This window comes from Nannospalax galili, unplaced genomic scaffold, assembly GCF_000622305.1.
Source record: "Nannospalax galili isolate Female #2095 unplaced genomic scaffold, S.galili_v1.0 scaffold743, whole genome shotgun sequence".
Taxonomy (NCBI): domain Eukaryota; kingdom Metazoa; phylum Chordata; class Mammalia; order Rodentia; family Spalacidae; genus Nannospalax; species Nannospalax galili.
The window spans coordinates 690,173-708,737 of NW_008349552.1; the positions used below are offsets into that span (position 1 = coordinate 690,173).

The window sequence follows — 18,565 nt, forward strand, 5'->3', positions numbered from 1 at the left end:
TCCCTTTGCTTCTGGGGTTCCTGCTTCTAAACTCTAAAAATTTTTCTTTTAAAGGTTTACCAGTTTCAACCTTTTTTTTTTTTTTTTGGCAGTCCTGATCTCTTTGAGCCAGATGGGGTTTCCTCTTTAATGACCACAAAACAAGCCTCAAGACTCCATTACTCTCCCAGCTGAACACAGACACCACTGGAACCTCAGCTGGGCTGAGAGCCATGACTCCTGAAGCTGAGGGACTGTGGCCTGCCATCAGATGTTAGTGCGTAGGGGTACTACCTGCCTGGGGGACTTGGGCTTCCCCCATGTTTGCCCTCAGCTCCAAAGTCAGTAAAACAAATTCAGGAGGAAGACGGCAGAGAGCTCCAGGCACTCCTCCTGACTGTGTGTTTATGAATGGGACACAAGGTCCACACAGCTGATACTTCCAGATGTGGGACCCAAACACAGGCAGCCCCTGACACTTTACCAGGCTGGATTAAACTCCAGTAGCACCAAGGCCAGGCAAGGTCAGCAGAACATAATCAGGGGCTACACTGCAGAGCCACAGGGCTTTGGTCAGGTGGGGCTCAGCACAGGGATCTAGCTCCAGTTTTTCCAGTCTCTAGTTCCCCAGTCGCATATGCATATGAAGCCACAAGGGGAGAAAAAGCCACGTATAAACAGGATATTGGCAAGGGTAAGAAGCCCATTTCAGTTACCTGATGGGCAGCACTATGGACAGTGAACAGATCAGTGTTGCCAGGGATCTGGAGAAAGGAGGGAGAGATGAACAGATGGATAAAGGGGTATTTTTAGAAAACTGAATTATTACTCTGTATGATTCTGTAATGAGAGACACAGGACACTTTACCTTTGTCAAACTCCAGAAAACATGTCAAAGAGTAAGTCCTAAGGCAAACTATGGACTTTAGTTAATAATGTGCCAATCACTGGCTCATCAGTTGTAAAAATGAAGCATACCAACAGAAGATGTTCATTGCAGAGGAAAGTGATAGGAGTTAGGCAACAGGGCTAACATGGTATGGGAATTTTTTTTTTTTGAATTTTTGAAATTTTTAATAAACCTAAAACTGCTTAAAAAACATGAAGTTACTGATTTCAAACAATAATCTTTTTTAATGGGGAAAAAATGGGCAGAGAGGCCTGGAGCCAGTCCTTTAGCCCCCACCCCCACCCCAACATGCCTTCCTTCTGGGTTGAAGGAGCTGATAGTGCATTTTCTCAGGCAGGTCCCCACTTCTGCCCAACACAGGACTTCCTGGGACATTCATCCCTGCTTTTATGCTTCCTCTACTTCTAAATCTAAAACCAAGCTAGAACTGATAGAGATACAATTTGAAGTCAGATTCTGACCTTCTTAAGTGGACACCCTAACTGTCTATTACGTCCAACAACTGAGATCATCCGTCACTTGCCTGCCTAGCCTGGGGCCTAGCCCATGAGGTCCTCTTGAATATGGGAGCTGAACTGTCCTCAAATTCACCCCACATCCATTAGATAGCTTTCCTACTCAGCTCAGGTGAAGAGGACAGCAGCAACACAGATGGCCCAGGCACACTTAGGAAACCCCAGAACAACCACACTATAAATCACGAGATAAGAGAGGACAGGGCTTCTGTGCACGTCCCAGGCAGGCAGTACAGTGCTGGGTACAAAGCACATGCTCAATAAACTCCTCTGAAGTGTGTGTGGAAGAATGGGTAGAGAGGATATTGATTTCTGTGTTCCTCTTATAGCTGGTTCAACCATGAATATTCTTGAACTCTGTCTCCTGAAGAAACAGGCTGTTTTGTTGTGGCCTAGTACATAATTTCTGAGCTTTTCCATAACGGGCACACCTACTTGATCACTATAACTCTATTGCACCTCCCCTCTGTAGTACTTTATACACATATGCCCCAGAATGAACTTCCTATATAAGTCCAGGAATTATTATAGTTGCCACTCAATACCTGTGGGGGTTGGTTCCAGGATCTACCTAAGGGTGCCAAAATCCTTAGATACTCAAGTCTATCATATAAAATGGTATGTTTCCTGTTTGCAAGTAATTCAATCATCCCACATACATACAGATCATGTCTAGATTACTTATAATAACACAATGTGATCTGTAAATAGTTGATATATTGGGTTGTGTTGGGCATAATGGCAAGAAAAAGTTTGTACATGTTTAGTACAGAGGTGATTTTAAAAAATATTGCAGCTGGGAATGGTGGCGCACGCCTGTAGTTCCAGCACTTGGGAGGCAGAGGCAGGCGGCTCTCTGAGTTCAAGGCCAGCCTGGTCTACATAGCGAGGTCCAGGTCAGCTAGGGCTACAGGGAGACCCTGTCTCAAAAAGACCAAAAAAAAAAAAAAAATTGCAATCTGATATTGATTGAATTCACAGGCATGGACCTAGTAGATACCAAGGGCTGAGCATATTTCATTGTTGGAAACTCTTATTACATGCCTGCTGAGATTCAGGTGAGTCCTATAGATGGGGTGTTGGGGGGAAGGTACCAGACTCTATTCTAGGCACAGAAGGACTCTGATGAACAAAAAAAAATCTTGATCTCATGGACCTTTCTAGTTGCAGAGGGAAAGTATGCAGTGTACAAAAGAACAAATAAGTAGTTGAGGTGACAGCACTCAGCACTGAGGAAATATGAATTCATTTGATGGTGGGAGTGCCATTTTTAAAAGGGTACCAGGCTAAGCCGAGAGGGGAGAAAGGACTCCAAAGATCTGTGGGAAAGAACTTTCTCGGCTGAGGGCCAAGCCAGTGCAAAGCTCCTGAGGAGGGGAGCTCCTTGTTAGTTTGAGGAGCCATGGAAGCCTGGGAGCTGTGGAGGTGGACAAGCCAGCCAGGTGAGGTAAGAGCAGGAAGAGGTGGAGCCAACAGCACTGTAAGGTCTTTGGATTTTTCTTTGAATGAACCAGGAGCCACAGAGAGGTTTGAGCAGAGACATGATCTCCACAGTGCAGTCAAAAGAACTGCTGGAAGACTAACTAGGCTGGTAAGAAGTCCAGAATTCTGGGCTGGAGAGATGGCTCAGTGGTTAAGAGCGCTGACTGCACTCACAGAGGACCGGGGTTTGATTCCTAGCACCCACATAGCAACCATCTGTAACTCCAGTTCCACAGGAATTCTACTCCTTTTTCTGACCACCCTGGGCATTGAAGGACACGGGTGCACTTACACACATGCAGACAATACACATAAATAAAATAAAATAAAAAATAAAATAAAAATAAAATAAAAAGAAGTCAAGAATTCTATAAACATTTGAGGGTAAAATTTGTCAATTTAAAGTAGAATTTCAGCCGGGTGTGGTGGCGCATGCCTTTAATCCCAGCACTTGGGAGGCAGAGGCAGGCGGATCGCGGATCGTTCAAGGCCAGCCTGGTCTACATAGTGAGTTCCAGGGCAGCTGGGGCTACAGGAAGACCCTGCTTAAAGAAGACCAAAAGAAAAGAAAAAGAAAGAAAAAAAAAAAAGTAGAATTTCAGACTGATGATGTGGTTTAATGGTGGAGTGCTTGACTAGATAGATGTGTGAGGCTCTGCATTCCATTCCCAGCTCCGCAAATAGATAAATAACAAAAATGAGTGGAGTGTGAGATAAAGAAGTCAAAGATGCCAGGATTTCCGGCATAATGAGCAGTCTGGGACATACCTTATTGGAGAAGCAGCAGAGAAGGGTGTTGGGGGGACCAGGATTGGCCCTACCATGTGCTCTTCTTTCCCTACACCCTCATTCCTTCCTCTCAGGAGACCCGGAACCAGTGAAGGCTCCATCATCAGGGTCTCTCAATAGGATGTCCACTGTCTAGCCCTCCAGGAACCTCCCTTTCACCTCGTTCCTCATTCCTCTTTCCTTATGACAAAAGCCACTGTCTGCTGATTGTTCCCAATGCATTCTGGATGCTTCTCTACATCCCTTGCCTTCTCTTTAACAACCTGGAGAAGCTGGACTCATTGGGTAATATAGACAGGATCATATTCAGCCATTAGCAAAGCAGGTTGAACTTGGGCTAGTTCCTCACAATCAGCATGCGACATACTCTCAGACCTGGAATGGCTCCAGACACATTGTCCCTCCCGAAAAGCATCTTTCCTCAGCAGGCCCACTCAGTAGGGACCCGCAAATACTCTGGATGCCTGTCCCTTCCTCTCTCAAGGAAGAATGGTACTTAGAATTCTATTGCCAGAATTCTTTTCCTGTCCATCTCCTTGTTGGACCCTGGAATCCTTCACTGCCTTTTTCCCAGAAGGGAGGGAAAGAATGGTGGTCTGGAGGGATCCAGAAATTTCATACCATATAATCAAATGGCTTTCTATCCAGGATCTTGCAAAAGAAGAGAAAAAGACGCACAGAGACAGATACATCCTTAGTGCCCAGCCTGATCTCTTGCCAATTCCTTAAAATTTCTTATTTTTGAACTCAAGATGGGTGAGCACAGAAGTAGCTTGGGCTTTTCAGGTGCTAGCAGCACATTCTAATCTATGTTCCTTTGTGCCAGTTCACTGCATACACACAGAAGTGTGGAGAGGAGGCAGCTTGAGGATACGGTTTCTATGACTTCTCCATTACCCCAGTCACAGTGCTGCATTTTAAACCCAGGCATCCCATGTCTTCTCCTAGCTTCAGGCTTCCTATGTCTGTTAAGAACAGGGAACTAATGGGACTAGGGAGAAGTTCAATGAGTGGCTTGCCAGGAAAGTATGAGGACATGAGTTTGGAGCCCCTTTTCCCATGTAAAGCTAGGAGTGACAGCATGGCAAGGCATAGGCAGTGGCATCACAGTGTGAGCCTCTGTCTCAAACAAGGTGAAAGGCAAGCATCGACACCCAAGGTTGTCCCTCTCACACCCACACTCATGCCATGGCATGTACAAATCTGCACCCACATAGACACATAGGATCACATATATCATACACCTATGTGCTAAAATAATAATAATAAAAAGAGCAACTAACTACATACTCTCTGTAGCACAACTTCCAGTCAGTAGGGAGAGGGGTACTTAGCATTTCTGCAGGTAACTGCTTGTTGAATTCTTTCTGCTGGCTGCCCTCTGAGTATTTGCCTGCAAGAAAGCATCCTCTGTCAGTTACCTGTCTGTCAAAGCTGCTACTTCCTTCCCTAGGGTATTTTTCTGTTCAAGCTGCCACTTCTCCTGACCAGTAAAAGTGTCTACTGGGCCAAATAGCTTCTCTCCTTCACCCCACTGAAGGCACGAAGGACCTGCTTGGTCAGACTTGCAGACCTCCTAGGTGCAAATGCATTCATCTGGCAGTTACAGGGGAGCAGGGATTCAGGACAGGAGATTCAGACAATGTCCCACGGAAGGAGAAAACATCAACAGTCATGTTCAGAGATAAAACCCAAGGTGGATGTGACTCTCACCACTGCCCACAAAGTCCAACACTAGCTGTGCCACAAAATCTGGCCTTCCTGGTGCTGCTGCTGCTGCTGAGCCATTCAAACCCCTCTGGCTGTGGTTCTAGTTCATATTAATGGCATTTAAAGCAAAGCCTCCCAACTGCCCCTTACTTGCAGATCTCCTAAGTTAAAGAACTTTGCTTAGGGGAAGAACTTGTCTTTTTTTTTTTTAAGATTTATTATTATTTTTTTATTTTATGTGTATGCATGTATTACCTGCATATAGGTAAGTGCACCGGTGTCGTACAATGCCCTCAGAGGACAGACGAGGCTGTCAGATCCCCTGGAACCGGAGTTACAGACAGTTGTTAGTTGCCACATGGGTGCTGGGATTCGAACCCGGGTCTTCTGCAAGAACAGTCAGTGTTCTTAACCACCGAGCCATCTCTCCAGCCCCTATTTTATTATTTTTAATTATATATATATATGTATGTGGGCATATGTACATGAATTCCAGCACCTGCAGAGGCCAAAGGCATCAGATCCCCCTGGAGCTGGAGTTACAGGCAGTTGTGAGTCTCACCCAATGCGGTACTGGGAACCAAACTCAGGTCCTCTCTGTGGGACTGGGAACCAAACTCAGGTCCTCTCTAATAACAGCACATGCTCTTAATTGCTGAGCCATCTCCGCAGCCCCTTGTCTGCTTTATTTTTTTCACTTTTTTATTTTAAAATGGGAGTTCTGGAATTAGCAGACCTGCAATGAAATCTGGGTTCTGCCACTTACCAGCTATGAGACCAAAAGAAGTCATTGCAATTATTTAGGTTTCAGCTCCCTTATCTGTAGAGAATGACGCCTCTCTTCACAGTACTGTCGGGGGGTTGCAGGAAAATGTAACGCTAAGCATAGGGCCTGGCACACAGAAGATGCTCAGTAAATGGCCCTTTCTCTCCCCATCTTTAGAAGGAGGTGGAGGTAACCAGTGCTGCCTGCCTCCTGGAACTGAAGTGAGCTATCCTCCTCCCTGAGTGGTGGAGTAGGAAGCTGTTTATAAAGTGTCTCTAAAAACTGAGAATGTAATCTTCCCTTCATTTGATGAAGGGTACCTGCTGCTCCTGTGTGCTCATATGCTTACACCTAAACACAAGACTTCATTTGTCAAATCAGGGGAACCAAAATTAACCTGACACAATACCACCTTCAGGCAAGCTTCTCAATTCTTTTCACATACATTCAAAGACCTGAGTGGCGTGTCAGTGACAAGGGGATTGGTCGCCTATGTAAGCCCACCTATAGAAAGCCACCTTGTTATCCCCATCTGGGGAGGAGAGCTAAACTCCCAACCCCCTTCTTTTATTGTCAAAGACCACCCACTGGAACTGGCTGGCAAGTTGCCACTGTCCAGTAGGGCTAGAGCTAGGCTGCTCTCCCAGCCTCCGTCTACAACAGAAGCCTACACCAGACCAGGCTGTCACTTGGGGCTGACTTGGCCTTCAGAGATTGCAGACCACCAGAGGTCTCAAGAAAAGGCTGCAGAGGCCTGCCTAAGGGGTGACTGGAATCTAACTCCTGGCTGTAATGTAACAGATGAGTATACAAAGTTCTCACTACCAAACATCCTTTTATAACAACAGAGGCAAACAGCTGTGAATTTCCATGACTTTATGTGGTTATACTTGCAGAAGAAGGTACTGTAGTGACTGATGTGTTAATAAATTCCCCTCCCTTGGGTGCAACTATGGAAAAGAGATACTGTAACTCCATTGTAAGATGACAGTCATGTCAGGAAGACAGTCAAGGGGGAGAGGTGATTTCTGAAACAAGAGCAGCCTTCTGCTTTCATAGAAAACCAATAAACCCAGAACCCCTCAATTTTCCTCTCCAATTAACTGTGACCCATACCTTATAAACCTGTTAAGACTGTAATATTAGGTAAGTAAAGACTAGTAAAGGCACTTGGCTTAGGCTAATCTGGAAAAGTATTGGCAGAGCCAGGCAAGGTGGGGGAAGGCTTTCTTTAAGAGTCCATTTCTGGCCTAGCCTGGGTGGGATCTCCTGGAGGCCATCCATCTGTACTTGCAGGTACCTACCTGTGGCTTCCATCCTGGGTGATGCCTATCAGGACGTTTCCAGGCAACCTGAAAGTTTAGTGACTCAGATACCCTAAATTATATCTCCCTTCACCTGCTACTCCAGGTCAGACTTGAGAGTCACACAAGTCTTCTACAGACAGGAGAACAGACAGCAAATGGCACAGACATGCAAAAAACTGACTTCATGCATGTTTCTCTAATTCTGAAGAGAAATCTAATAGGGAGAGATGAGAAGGAAAAAAAATTTCCTTTTTCCCTCTGAAAAACTATTCAATTATTGATCTTGGAAACATGACTAAGACCCAGACTTCTAAGATTCTTCATCTAATTCAGAGATTCTAGGTCTTAAGTTTTCTAAAATTAAAAAAAAATAATAATAAAAAATAAAAGCAGTAACAACTGCTCTGACCTTGGTATCTCATGGCTCTTGGACACTCAAACTTAACATCCACGGAGGGAAACTAAATTTTAAGGGAGAAAGTAGGGAGCAATTTCTACAGGACAACCTCAGTGGGACGCTACGGACACGCAGACACGCAGACACACACACACACACACACACACACACACACACACACACCATACACGCTCCTCCTTGCCATGCCTCAGCCCCACAGACACCTCTGGAGTCCACTTTAGCGTGCCCCATTCACCAGTCCAGTCAGCGGGCTTTTCTGAGGCTGTTTAGCTCGGTCCCCACGGTCCCTCACTTTAGTATTTTCCTTTCAAAACGCCAATGTTAACGTCTCCCCTTAAGAGGCAAATAGATGCCGTGTTCAGAGGAACCACCGAAACCGTGCCAGCTGGTCCCCACCGCCTGGCTCAGCAGCAGGGGCACTGGGTCAGCCTTCGGGCTGAGTTTTGGAGGTTTGTTCCCTATTACCACGGAGCGGCTTCCGGGAACCGCGGGCGCGAAACCACCGAGACCCGGCCAGGGAGCAAGCGAGGCGGCCCTGGGCTCGGCGGCGGACCACAAGAGCCCGCAGCCCTGGAACCTTCTCGGTGCGGTGCGGGTCCCTGCCACCAGCCAGAGCCCAGAGCGCTCTGAGCCCAGCGCTCGAAGCCCCAAACGGAGCCCAGCGCTCGCAGGCCAGCGTTGGGCGCCCTAGCCCGAGCCCAGCCCGAGCGCTGCCGAGCCCTACCGAGCGCTTGGAGCCCCAGCCCGAGCCCAGCCCCAGCCCTGCCGAGCGCTCGGAGCCCCAGCAGAGGCCCAGCCTGAGCCCAGCAGAGCGCCCAGCATCCCGCGGCACTACTCGCACGAGCTCCCTCGGCACCGCAGGGCCCCGGGCAGCCTCCCAACCCCTCCTCTCGCCAAACCAACAAATAAACACAACTTTTTATGAAAAGAAAACAAACTTCAGCAACGTGACTCACCTCGGTTGCAGCCGGCTCCTGAAAAGGGTGAACCCGGGCCCAGGGACCCGCGTGGTGAGCGCTGCGAAAGCCACACGGCCACCAGTGCCGCACAGACACACAGCACGCACAGCACGGTGACACGCGGGGACACAGCACGGGAGAGTGGCCGCAGCAGAAGCAACAAAGGACCCGGGACTGAGAAGCTACGGGCCCGGAGGCAGGGCGCGGGCGGCAGGCGAGTGTGAGGTGCGTGTGCGCGCGCGGCTGACACCGGCGAGACCCGGCTCAGGGTCCCCGCGACAGGAAGCGGGAGCCGCGGTGACGGCAGCAGGAGGACAAGGCAGGGGACGCCGCGCCCAGCGCACCCGATCCCTCCATATGGAAGAAGCTTTTTTGGATGACTGAACTCGCAAACAATTCCTTCTTTTGCTTCTCCTGCCTAGGAGCCTCCCATTACCGCGCGAGGAGGGGAGGGGAGGGGAGCGGAGGAGGCGGGGAGGAGGAGGAGGAGCGAGAGGGAGCAAAGAAAAAGTCTTGGAAAGGAAACTGGAAAGAAAAAGAAAAAACCACACACACACACACACACACACACACACACACACACACACAGTCCCCCAAACTCTAGAACAGTTTTTCCCTTAACGCACACTTTCTTTTCCTCCACGTTAAACTCATGCTTTCTTTCCCTTTCCCACACCAAAAGAACCTTTCTCCCACTCTCTGGGCTCCCTCCACCCTGTTTAGCTTCACCTTGGACCCTTCCTCTGTCACACTACCCCTCCCTCCTAAGCCTCTTCTCCCCCAGCCTTTTTCTGGCACCCACTTCTTAATGTCTCCAACATTCTGCAAACTACTAGATAAATCAGTAAAAACAAACAATAAAAAGCGAGGCATCCCCCCCCCAAAACGGGGCAAAGGCAGTTGAGAAAATGATAAGAAAACTCATCTGGGCAAAGTCATAAGGCAGCTTTCACAGACTCAGGCTGGTTGGGGTGGGAGGGTGTCAGAGAAAAGTTAGTTACTTCTGTGTTGGTTAGGCTGAAACGGTTTTATCCAAAGCAGTAATTTTGAGACGTGCTATAGCTGAACTTCTTTGGACAGTTTGTTAGAACACAGATTGCTGGGCTCCACCTCCCATTTCTGACTGATTAGGATTGGGCTAGGCAAGAATTTGTCTAATTCCCAGGTGATCTGGTCCAGGTCTACATTTAAAAAATCACTTTTACAGAAGTTCAGTGCTGAGTTGAAAGCCCTTTGCTAAGGGTGAAGCAAAGATCGTGAGGGTTCCTTAGCCTACACCCTTATGCTGTAGCTGGGATAACCAAAATGAGGAGTCAAGCCATTTGTTCAAAGCCAGTTCATGCCAAGGTGGAAAGGGGACTGCCCTTGGAGCCAGGCAAGAGCAGGGTAGATGGAGTTTGTCTTCCCTGTGTAGCAGAATACCTGGCATGGGACTCAGGAAGCCACTTGTGTGACTTTGAAAGAGTCACAAACTTTTCAGGCCATGGTTTTGTTTTCTGTTGTTTTGTATGCCCCTCAGTGAAAATGCATGCTTTATAAAGCTCAGCACATGAGTCTAATCGAATCGGAGAGAGGGAGGAGAGAGGGAGGGAGGGAGGGATAGATTTCATATTTAGGACTACTCTTTCCTCCTGTGTTCCTTAATTAAAGCAGGAGCCAGCTTCTGCATTGATTTGTCTGCAGATTTACTTTTGGCTCCACATGCCTGAGTTTTTGGGCACATCCCTGTAGCAAAATGAATTGAGTGGATGAAATATTTTTAACAAGACTGTGAAAAGGCCCTCAGTTCCCTCTTTGAACCTCCTACCTTCACTACCACCCCACCCCCTCTTCTCTGTTAATCGCCTACAACCTTGCAGAACAGTCTCAAAAACATGTTTCTCACCCTGTTCAATGGCAGTGTCAGCTTCTACCTTTTCATTGCCCTTTTCTGCAACACAATTGAGGACTTCAAGGTCTGAGATCTACCCTGGAACAGAACTTGTAATTCCTAAAGGGAATAGATCAGCCAGTCTTCCACTGTTGTGCAAACACCACCTCTCAAAACCCCAAGCTGAGTAATCCAGTTTACTGCTTTTCAAAGATGATTTCCAAGTACCACTCCCACTGGTAATGGTGAGGTCTAATAAGAACAAGGTGCTTGAATTCTCAGATTTCTATATTCCCACATATATGAGTCATTGTTTAGCGTCTCAAAGATGTTCCCTACTGAACAGAATTATCTTTCTCTTAAGACTGTACATTCCTTCCACTCTGGTCTTGGATCCAAACAGCCTTTGCCTTCTGAGTCAAAGCATTAACTCTTACCAACACTATTTAGCCAGGAGAGGGACCGATGGCCTTGCAACCTCCCTCATGCAGGCTGATCACCACACCTGCTTGCCTTCACTATAATTGAGACAGAAAGCAGATCAGAGCTTCATGAAGAGGATTTACTTTTGCCACAGGCATCAGACTCACAGTTGGCACCTCAAATATGTTTATTTTTATGGTTCTTTGTATTAATGTGATTGTGTTTATTTTTACAACTCCTGTAAGTACACTGTATCTTTGAACGTATTCCTTACTGTTTTCTGCCTGGAGCATGTTCCTTGCCTCCCCTTCCTCTTACTGTTAGTTTCTTTATCTTAACCCACATTGTCCCACTCTAGCCCTCCAACCATCTCAAAAGAGTTGGATGAACAGCAAGCAGAGTGAAATATTCCTTGCTACTCTTCATTCTCTTAATGGCAATTTACCTCTGGTCTCCTGCTTTGGGGGTACTGTATGGACACCACAAGAAAGCATTTAGCATGGAAGTAGCTATCACATTAATTTATTCTGCAGGAAAGTGGCAGAGTGGCCAGGGACTGCAGGTCATTATCAGTTACTGTCTGTCATTAGGCTGGGCAGAATAAACCAAGAGTCCAGTGAGTAACATAAAACCATGTTGATCCTCTTCTAGCAGGCTGCAGACACTGCCCCCGTGTCATGTAAACAACAGAAGACTCCTTGGTTATGAAAGCTACCTGTAGAGATTGTGCTGAGAGAACTACCAAGGTACAGACAAAGGCAACAGGGAATTGACTTTTCCTTTTGTTTTCCTGACTACAAAATATGTGTGCTGAAGAAAATTCAGAGACTACAGAAAACACAAACTAGGGGGAAAACCATGTTAAACCCAGTATCCAAGGATAACACTATTGACAGTAGAATGTTACTTTTGGTTTTAGTCGTTTGTCTTTCTTGTTTTTGTTTCTCACAACACATACTTTACACTGAGCATATGATATTCGTGAATCAGAATAGGAAGATGCTTAAAGGACAATATAAACCAGAGACATTCATTCAAAATTTATATATCTTTTCCATATGCGTTTAGTAATTCAAGCACAAACAGTTTCCTCATTGATTTATCCGGTGCTTCCATATTTTTCCAAATTGAGCTCATTGCTTTTTAAGTTTAACATTCTAATGTGATTATTTTCCCCATGTGCTTGAATCTTCTTCAACAGCTTCGGTTCTCTTCAGCTGTTGAATTGACTTCAACAGCTGTGTACTATTCCATCAAAAAGAGATTATTTATTCAGTCATTCTTTTGCTATACATTTAGATGACTTTATCTGCATTATTATCCTGCATTGCAGTTGATTAAACATCTTACCATAAATCTTTATGATTCTGATCGCTAAAAAGAAAATGTAATAAGCATTTTGCCTGCATGTACGTAAGTGCACCATGTTTGTGCAGGTGCCCCTGGAGGCCAGAAGAAGGCATCAACTCCTCTGGAACTGGAGTTACAGAGGGTTGTGAGCCACCATGTGGATTCAGGGTACCGAACCCAGGTCTTCTACAAAAGCAGCCAGTGCTCTTAACATCTCTCGAGCCCCCGATTCTTACTATTTTTAAGGGTAAATTTCTAAGAGGAAGAGTTTGGTATCAATGGATAGAATACACATTTTTAAAGGCTTTTAGTTGGTATTACAAAACTACATCCTAGTGGTGCCAGTATACATTTCCATCTCTCTGGAAAACAAATGTCAAAAACAATGATGTCATTAAACACAAGGCCCCAAGTGGAAACTTGATTAAATTATCTCGTTTAGAGGACTGTACTCACCAGATAAAGAAAACAACTGCCAAGTATACACAGTGAAGACAACACTCAAGTGTGTGAGTTATAATAATTGCTTACTATGTGAACTCAGCTATATTTATGATCTTATTTAACCTTTTCAACATCTTTCCGAGAAACAAGCTAATAATTGCTGAGCACTTTCCTCTCCCAGCCTCTGTGCTGGATTCTGTGTGTTTATTCAGTTTTGAATCCCCCCCTCAGAACAACTCTTTGGTGTTTCCATGTTATAGATAAGGAAAATTATTTAATTTGCCTAAGATCTCTACCAACAAAGCAGTGCTACTCATTCCAGACCTTGCAAAACACTATTTTCTCACAACTGTTTCAGGAGTTTTATACTACTATTCCTTGAAATAAGAAAGATACATGTAAGCTGAGTGTGTTGACATGCCAAAAAATGCCAGCACTCTGGACACTGAGGCAGCGAGATCAAGAGTTCCAGACCAACCTAGCCTACCTAGTGACACCCTAGCTCCAAAAACTTTTTTTTTTTTTAAAGAAGGACATTTAGTAATGTCTGAAATTTAGCAAGCCATGAAGGACTCTTTTATGGGGTTTCCAACGAAGCACATCTCAGTGCATTTAAAGAGCTAAAATAACTTACTAATTATAAATAACTTAAGTATCTAGGAGTTGTATACCATAAGAAAATAGAGCTCTGATGTTTAAGATTAAAGTCTAGATACCAAAATTTAGTTCTAACAGTAATCAGTAAATTGGGTTTTGTGTACATTTCCTGTTCCCAAAGCTAATATTTGAATAAAGATGTTTTGTCTTCATAGAAGGTACTATAAATGAAACATTCCTGAAATCAGCTTCCCAGTTAAAAATTCTAGCTGCTGAATGTTATTTGTTTATTATTTATTTACTTCATTTGTTAAGGCATTATCTAAATATATTTTCAAAGTGAATGCATTACTAAACCATTAATTTAGAATTAGAAATTCAGCTTTCATCTGCTCATTAGTAGGCCATTAACCAGTTATCTGAATTGGCCTACCTCTCTGTGCTGGATATTACAAGGGCTGCTGGACAAAGAATGTGCCAGTTACTCTAAAATATTTGTTGACTAAATAAAGAATGATGAATGAAAGTATAAGATTGACCTATGCAACAATTAGTAACCAGTGCAAGACAGCATGTAATTAAAGCCTAAATTGCATGGTTCAGACAGAATTACAGGTGAAGCTGGCACAGTGCCATCTATTCCTCATACCAATTGAGTTGACTAGGGCTGACTTTTCCAGCCCTGGGCTGTCAACTCAGAGATCTTATGGCCATGTGTTCTGTTGACCTTAAGGGACTAGTCACAAGATTCCTCTAGGGCTGCTTGTGAACAAGCGTACCCCTGGGGAGGAGGTGATTACAATAAAGCAGGGCTATTGTGGAATCAAGACAAATATAGATTTAAATTCAGTCTTCAAAAAGCTGTGTGAGCACAGACAAATTACCTCTTTGAACCCCCATCTCTCCATCTGTGAAGACTAAATATATATATTTGGAGTATCTCTCCCAGCATGTGACTTTCAGTGGATCATCTGTTACAACTATACCAGCTGTTTATGGCTAGTGCTTATTCTGACTGATCAATTCCTATGCTGTGCTAATGGTGACATATATTTTTAATCAAACCTTTGGTAGGCACTTAATAAAGAGCTGTTATATGTTTAAAAGTCTGAGTCTGAGCTAGAGAAATGGAAAATAGGGTAGTCAATCTAAAGCCATTTCTCCATCTACCCTGCATGCTTGATTTTGCACACACCTTAAAGCCTCAGACAAATAAAATCTTTCTGTTGACACTGGGCTCCACTTTTTCAAGATGTCAGATTCTCTGAAGCAAGCACAGCCCCCACTGAGTCCCCAATGAAACCCCCACCTTCCACAACTGCCTCCATCTGTTCTTCCCCCTACCCCACCCAACCCCCACGTATGAAGCTGAGAAACTTGGATTCTGGAGCTGCCCAGACTCCAGCTGTTTGATATTGTGTGGCAGCAACAGCAAAGAGGGCAAGGGCGAGAGATTCCAGATGAAAGCGAAAACTCAAAGAGAACTGAAACTCAGAGCTTTGATACCAAGCTCAGTGGGTAACAACCTCCGTTAAATTTGTTCAGTCAGCCATTCACTAGGGAAGAAGTTTCTCACACACCCCTTAAGGTTTTTTCGTGAGGGGATGCTTCTATGGAGAGAATCAACATTCTGGGGACTGAGCTAGACGGGGAATCTAATGCCAAAAGTACAGTTTCAGACTTGGAGACAAGTAGTGTGTTTGCTTATTTTGTTTCAAGCGTAGTATTTTCTTTCTTCTTCATAAGCTCCTGGGGAGTCATTGGAACTTTGGGCCACAGCAGCAGAGAGCCAACTGTGCACCATAGAGCTAGCTCCACCCTATCCCGCTTCCCCCGATGCACCCAATGGCAGAATTTAACAAAACTCAAGCTATGCCACTTCCCTGAGCGTAAGGGACGCAGATCAACCTCTTTGGGAAGTGGTTGGAAAGTCTCTGTGGGACTTCTAGTGGAGCTATGAGGAAGAGAGGGGAGCAGAGAAGACAGGTGCTGGGCTGGGATAGAGGGACCTCCCTTCCACCTCTTTCACTCAGAAGGAAAAACCAGTTCTATCTCTTTTACCTTTTAATGATTGGATTTGCCAACTAGGAAATGAAATTGCTTGAGGCTTGATCTAATTTAAGAAGTGTGTTGTTGCTTATAAACCTTTTCCTTGGGTAAGGAAGGACAAAAACAAACAAACAAAACTGAGAATCTCAGAACCCAGTAATTCCAAATTCTTTTTAAAATGATTATTTAGAACACTAATTTCCAATTCTTAAAAAAAAAATCCTTACCAGGTGTGGTGGCGCACGCCTTTAATCCCAGCACTCGGGAGGCAGAGGCAGGTGGATCTCTGTGAGTTCAAGGCCAGCCTGGTCCACATAGTGAGTTCTAAGACAGCTGGGGCTACAGGGAGATCCTGTCTCAAAAAGACAAAAAAAAAATCCTTATATCTTGTTCTTATCCAGGACAGATAATGATGGATTACTCATGTTCTTGCCTTGCTCTGATTTTTCTCTAGGTCCTTTGATACTGAGGATGAGGGTCCATCTGGTCCACCTCAACTCCCCAGATTGACTCCCCACTGGCCTACCCAGTGTCTTCTCCTCAATGTCTTTGTGAACTTTCTCAAAGCGTACACCATCTTTTCTCCACAGGTGGCCAACCTTCGATCCAAACTTAAACCTTTTCTCCTCTTCTCTACCATCTAATTTACTGTCAAGACTTCCCTATGACATCATCTCCTTTAGGAAGATTCACTTGCTCTTCCACCACGACTGTGTGTCATTCCAGAGCTCCTCCATGGAAGGCTTCTTGCCTTTATCATAAATCTATTATAAGCATTGTAATTTTAATGGTCACTGTGGTGTGTCTGTCTTTTTCTTTGTTGGAATATTTTTAAACACAAGAGCAATCTTATTTGTTTCATCTTTGTGCCTCCAGTGTTCAACACAATATTGAGCAATATACAGCTATAGAAAATAGATGAATAAATGAATCAAGAATTAATAAAATCAATCACAACAGTTGAAGCCTAGTGTATGGCCTAGCATGTTAAAAGAATTCCAATAACTTGGGCCTCTGGTGGAATCATAAGTTGAAAACCAAAACCAGGCTGTTATCTAAAGCAAGTTAAAACTGGTTTGTCTTTGATATCAGTTGTATGACCATCATATTCTTGCTAATGGTATGTTTGAAATGACTTTTAGCTAGATGGCCATTTAAAAAACTATTTTTGAGGGGCTGGAGAGATAGGTCAGTGGTTAAGAGCACTGACTGCTCTTGCAGAGGACCCGGGTTCAAGTCCCAGCACCCACATGGCAGCTATGAACCATCCTTAACTCCAGTTTCAGGGGAATCTGAAGCCCTCTTCTGACCTCCACGGCATTGCACAGCACGGGTGCACTCACATACATGCAGGCAGTACACTCATACACATAAAATAAAAATAATAAAATAAAAAATTCTTCGTTAAGGAAAACAGACTATTTTTGAGATAATTATGTCACATGAGTTGTAAAAATTAAAACAACGGTATCCTCTATTCCTCTCACCCAGCTCTCTCTAACTACAGCAAAACATCTACTCTAATGATAGTTCAAAATCTAATAAACAGACAGGATTTCATCATCAGCCTTATTCAGAATTTGCCAGGCTTATGCACACTCACCTGTGAGTAGTTACATGTTTTAAAAATGATTTAAGGTTCAAAGGAAATTACAGATTTAACACATTTCATATCAGAATCCCAACAAGAATAGAGAAAACTGTTCTAAAGTCACATAGCCTCTCAAGGAACTCTGAATAGCCCAAATTATCTTGAGAAAGAATAAAGCTGCAAGCTTCACACTTTTTTATTCCAAAGCACTCTACAGAGCATTAGTAATTAAGATGTTATTAGAGTGATGGATTATAATGATGGATAGAGAGATCAGTGTAGATCGCCCAGAAACAAACCCTTGACTCTATGGTCAAATGATCTTTGGCACCTTTGTCAACGGTGCCAATGTGAAATTGTAGAGAACGGACTCTTCTTTTAAAAATTTTTATTTATTTTATTTTATGTGTATGAGTGTATTGCCTGCATGTATGTGAGTCCACCCATGTCATGCAATGCTCAGAAGGTCAGAAGAGGGCTTCAGATTCCCCTGGAACTGGAGTTAAGGACGGTTCAGAGTAGTTCCAACACTACTTAATTTATTCAAAAAGATAGAAATGAAGGGAGAACTTCCAAATTCCTTCTATGAAGCCAGCATCACTCTAATACCAAAGCCAGGTAAAGATACAACCAAAAAAGAAAACTATAGACCCATATCCTTAAAGAACATAGATACAAAAATTCTCAACAAAATACTTGCAAACCACATACAGACACGCATCAAAAAGATCATCAACCATGATCAAGTTGGCTTTATCCCAGAGATGCAGGGATGGTTCAATATACTAAGTCAATAAACGTCATAAAACATATAAATGGGTTCAAAGACAAGAACCACATGATCATCTCAATAGATGCAGAGAAGGCCTTTAACAAAATTCAACATGCATTTTTGTTCAAAGTCCTAGAGGGAATTGGACTGGAGGGAACATACCTCAACATAATTAAAGCCATATATAACAAACCCACAGCCAACAACATTCTAAATGGGGAAAAACTGGAAGCATTCCCATTGAAATCAGGAAACAGACAAGGCTGTTCACCATCCCCACTTCTCTTTAACACAATACTTGGAACTCTTGCAAGAGCAATAAGACAAGAGCAGGATATTAAATGAGTAATAATTGGAAAAGAAGAGATCAAATTATCCCTTTTTACAGCTGGTATGATATTATATCTAAGGGACACCAAAAATACCACCCGAAAACTCCTAGAAATTATTAACACATTCAGTAAAGTGGCAGGTTACAAAATTCACCTACAAAAGTCTATAGCCTTTCTATATACCAATAACAAGCAATCAGAGAAAGAGCACATGGAAACACTCCCCTTCACATAGCTGAAAAAAGAAAAATTTAAAAAAAAAATCTCAGATTAAACCTGACCAAAGACATTAAAGAACTCTA

General features: G+C 44.0%; 1 protein-coding gene across 7 annotated transcripts in view; it reads right to left on the reverse strand.

Moving 5' to 3' along the window:
- The window catches only part of Boc (BOC cell adhesion associated, oncogene regulated), a 78,035-nt gene extending 68,759 nt beyond the window's left edge, over nt 1–9,276 (reverse strand). For 4 of the 7 annotated variants that reach the window (XM_017801637.2, XM_008846993.3, XM_017801636.2 and 1 more), the window contains exon 1: nt 8,833–9,276. The gene's annotated coding sequence lies outside the window, so the exon portion shown is untranslated. The remainder of the gene's footprint in view (nt 1–8,832) is intronic. The other 3 variants (XM_008846995.3, XM_017801638.2, XM_017801634.2) reach the window with 1 other exon arrangement.
- Nucleotides 9,277–18,565: the final 9,289 nt, after the last annotated feature.